A 5,138-nucleotide genomic window follows, 5' to 3' on the forward strand; every position below is an offset into this window, starting at 1 on the left:
TTCATTTGCATTGCTAAATAATATCTTTATGTATGAGTATAGCTTGTTGTACAGAAGAGAGGATAAAATGTATTAAAAATTAAAAATTAATTTCAGTGTAATTGTAAATAAAATATACAATAAATTTGTTGTTTAGATTTTGAAGGTTAAAAATTTGAACATAATAAAAATAAAAAAGGAATTAAGCAATATATACATGTAATTTATCTGCGTGCAGATATGCATGCAGAATATGTGGAGATAAGTATATAACTCATTATTTAAAGTGATTATCGGAGAAGTGTCTTCATTAAGATTGAAAATGACATGGAGGTATTTGTTATTTTTGTTCGTTAATTTTAGTGATGGAAAATGTTGGCCAGAAAAGGCTAAAAACTTAAATAAATAAATACTTACTAGTGCTCTGGAATTTTTCAAGTAATTAAAAAGAACAATTACGCGTTTGAGCGTTAGATTAACAAAATTGTTTTTTAACTCATTTTATTTCTTAAATATGTTTTATAGTATAGTAGCAATAGTGGCAAATAATAGCAATGGAACTTTATTAAATACAATAGTTTCTATTAGGGAAATAATCTTTTTCGTCATAACTGACGTTAAAAATCAAATTTTATTATTATATTTATATAACCCTTCGTCACTAGAAAAGAGTGGTAGCCTTCTGCATCAAACCCCCCTTAAGCACGAATAATAACCTATGTGATATTACGAATGAAACACTGTCTATACGCCAGACCTGAAAAATCAACTTAAGGATAGTTGTTCCAAATATACAGCTCTGTCAGGTCAGTTAGGAAAGGCATCCCGAAGATTTTAAAGTTTCCTAGGAAATGATGACCATAGACGTATGAGAACAAAGTCACTAGCAATATAAATATTTCGCTAAATGCTTATTTGGGCAATGTGTCAATTTTAAAAGTAAAGTTGAAGAGAATTCCTATGGTTTAACCTATAATAGTTATGCATTACCGGATTCTAAATTAATAAAAACTTGCACGTTAGCTTGTACAACTTCAGTCCATTATACTTACTAGATGATTACTACTTACTAATTAATTCCAAATTGCCACAGAAAGCAAGATGTAATTAAAATGGACTCCACACATCAACAATAAAAAGCAATGCAGTAAAGACCCAATGGAGCTTAAAAGGCGATACAAAGTGCGAATCTGGACACTCAAATTACACAGATTGTCGCACAGATGCTTTCCTACAAAATTTTATAATAAACGATTTGCATATTAAGATCAGATAACCTGATGCGATATTCTGGTTTAATACATAAGATCTTTAACTATTGATCTTGTGTTTATGCAATATAATGATTTGATTGTTATTCTTGATTGTACATTCTCATATGATCAATAAGTAAATAATCGCTAAAATAACTATTTTTTGTTAATATTTTTTTCTTGACTCAATTATCTCGTTCTCTTATTGCAATAATTTTTTCCTATTAAAAAGAAATTCAATTCAAACCCACATAAAGAACTCGCTTGAGTTATCACCATTTGACCTTCATTTGCTCACGATGTTATCATAAGACAGTGTAAGAAAATTGTATTATTTATAAAATGCTGGGTGCAGTGCACTGGTTCTGTGGATACTAATTACACCAAGAAACTAACTTTTCTTAATAAAAAATTTTTTATTTTTATTTCTGTTTTTAAACATATTTAAAGTGCATACGGTAATTGATAAGTTAAACGCACAGATTTTTTAAATGATATTAATAGTCTTTTGAGGTTGAATTACAGCCACCATAATGTCCACCATTACACAAAAAAAAAATGATAGTGGTAGTGGTAGTGCTTTATTTTTATAACAAAAATTGTTGAAATTATATTAAAGACCAGTGCAAATACTTGAAACTGTTCGAGGCGATGAAAATACAAGACAAGAGCAGCAAATTGAGCCGCTGATATAGCAACTAAAACAGAAGTTCTCTGAGTCAAAATATTCACAGATAAACATTGACTGTAGGCAGATGAGTCATTCATCTTGTACACGCTATTGATAAACAATGGTTCCGGTGAAGATGATGATATGAATATTGAAGAAGGCGAGCCACGGCAAACCAAGCCAAGCCAAGCCAAGCCGCTGAAGTGATTTACATTGATGTCAGTTAGCGGGGGTAAATACAGCTGTGAAGCGGTTAAGACGCCTGCATAGGGAGATTAAAGAGCACTGACAAATTAGGGTGGCGAAGCAAAAGCAACAACAATACTTAAAACAAAAACAAAAACAAAAATAATAACAATGAAATGGTTAGATAAAAAGATGACTGAAATAGCTTACGAGGAAGCCACTCAAACTAAGTGTCTACTAAGGTTGATGTGTCGTAAACAATAAAAACAATCGACTGGTATGAAATGAATATGCAGTAAAATTTAACAAAACAATTCATGTATGGAAATATACATGCGCATATACCTACGTATGTATATACGTGTGTATGTAAGCACAATATGAGTAAATAATGATAAGAAAAGCTTAAAACACTGCACTATAGAATGCTAGCTTATTATGTATTCGCATTAGCACTCGTGTTCTACACGCCACGCCATTGTGTAGGTGCATGTGCGGAAAACCGATAGACTGAGGAACCGATGGACTGAGGGACTGAGGGACCGAGGGGCAGACGAACGGCGAAACAATGAACACATTTCAAATTAATTTCAAGTCCAACAAACTGAACCACCCATCGAACGTCAAAGCGTAAAAGTTGTTAGGCAATTTGCGATTCACGACTATTAGCACAAAATCTGTAATTCTCCGAGTTTACTGTTCTACAATTTTTGTTGCTATTTGTCGTTTGTTGTATTTTCGCCAGTTGGTTGTTTGTTGTTTGTTGTTGGTTGTTGGCTTGATAATTTAATTATGGGCAGAGTAATGAAATTTAAATATGGAAATGAAAATAAGCTATATTTGCTATTTCCAGTACCGTGTACCGCGTACCGTCGTGTTGTAATGCTAATGCCCAATGCACCAACAAATTCGATAAGAATAGCACAACAAGAGCAACAAAAACATGCGTAATCATTGTGTTTATGTAATTGTGGGGCATAAGCACATTTTAGATTATTTGGGAGCCTACAATAGATCTCATCAGCAAAAAAAATAAAGTCTAAAAGAACAATTGCATGTAATGAGTGTGTGATTTTGTGATTCTGTGTAGGGTTGTAGGCAATTTTTTTATACAAGCTGCCCTTAGCATTTCTTAGAAGTAAATTTAAACAAAATTATGATAATATTCACTTTACTCTATAAAAAGAGTACAACAAGAACTGTGTATCTGCAATTATTACGCTTAATTTGAATTTTAATTAAGGTGGTACATATAAGCCAAGCACGCTTTTGAGATATTTTTCCTCAAAAAATGAATTAATGTACGTTTACAAGTGACTAGGCATGCAGCAATGTTTGCATGTTTATCCCATAACTTATGTCGTGTTGTTAATTTTGTATATTTTATGTCTACAGGAATGAATGCCTTAAGAACTTAAAAAATCAGTTAAAGGCACGTACGTGGAAGAATTATCACCAAAACCTCAGCATATCGATCCAAAAGTGTTGCCTTTGCCTATTCATCAACAATAAGCAGAACAAGCAGAACAAGCAGAAATGTTATGTTTACTCGCAAATACTATGTTAATAACATGCACATGACATTACTCGTACAGCATACACTGTTAATGTTCTGTTAGAGTTATGAAGTCATTCAGGCGCTGAATATCTGACTGAACTAATAAACTTTGCAGTCAGATTGTTTTATTAATTTGAACTTATTTTATTTTGTTTGGAGATGTATGTGTTTATTTTTATTTTAATAGACTTTAAAATACACTAAAAAAACTTTTAAAAAAATAGGGAAAAAAGTGAAGCATAATTAAATGAAATAGAAGTTCTTATGCACAAATATATTTCACAGTGAAATAGTCAAATTGTTTATACTATTGAAAAATTATAATAAAAAGTACTATAGCAACATTTTAAGTTACTATTGACTGTTAAACAATTCAAATATTTTGAATCGCTTCACCTGGAGATACACTAAATTAAATCAAAACCCAAACTTTTTTTACCCATTTACCAACTGGTTAATTATGATATAATCGCTATGTCTCGTATTTACTAAACCAAATATGGTACAACTATGAATAACCCATTAGCCAAACTATGAACCACAAATTTATATACGTTTTTGGGAATCTTATATGAACAACATAGCTTAGGGTGTGGAAAGAACAACTAATACTTCTCTAAGAGTACAGAAAATTAACATAATTTGTTGCTTGCTAATATTAATATTTGCATATAAAATTTTTCCCGGTTTTGTATGCCTTCTTACAGTCGTGGAAGATTTTTTTTAACATCATTAAAGACTTTCTACAGTGCATTACTCTTAACACTTATTGTAGACGTTGTGGAACTTACGATAGAAAGAATCACTTAAGCATTTTTTTTGTGACTGCCAACGGTTGACTTCTAGAAGAAACCTGTGCTAATTTTTTTTCTCATAAGTTACAGCTGATTAAGGAACCACGCAAGAAGATTGAATCTCCATTCAAATTATTTGTGTTATAGTTGTAGAGAGGATCATACATCACATCTGCTTTGTTTTTACACAGCGCATGCGAAGCGCCGTTTTATAATTCTAGGGGCCTCCTTTTTTGAGGGTGTTGGCCAACTCCAAGACCTCCCAATAAATAGCATTTTAAGTTTTGACAAAGGTGCAAGGTTGTTTTTGAACCTCATAATTTTCCATTATACGTTAACACTAAATGAATTCTTTGGACTGCCGGTATAACCTAAGCTAACGTAGTTAAATATATATTTATTTCTATTAAGGTTTTATCTCTTAAGGTTTCTTACAACAAATAAGGAAATAAAACTCCAAAAAATCACCGATTATGGTAAGTGGAATAATATCCGATGAGCTGCTCAACTTCCAGTTTTGAACGTTCTTAAACTTGCCTTATTCCTACAAAAAAAGTTAACATTATTTGCTAACCAACATTTAAGTTGGACATGGACTTCGTAACAATTTTACTAAATTCTTTTTTCAAATATCATCGTATGATAAAGCCACGTAGATTTTCTACTTGATCTTTCGCTAAAACATTGTCACCGCCATT

This window comes from Teleopsis dalmanni, chromosome 1 (assembly GCF_002237135.1).
Source record: "Teleopsis dalmanni isolate 2A chromosome 1, ASM223713v2, whole genome shotgun sequence".
Classification (NCBI taxonomy): domain Eukaryota; kingdom Metazoa; phylum Arthropoda; class Insecta; order Diptera; family Diopsidae; genus Teleopsis; species Teleopsis dalmanni.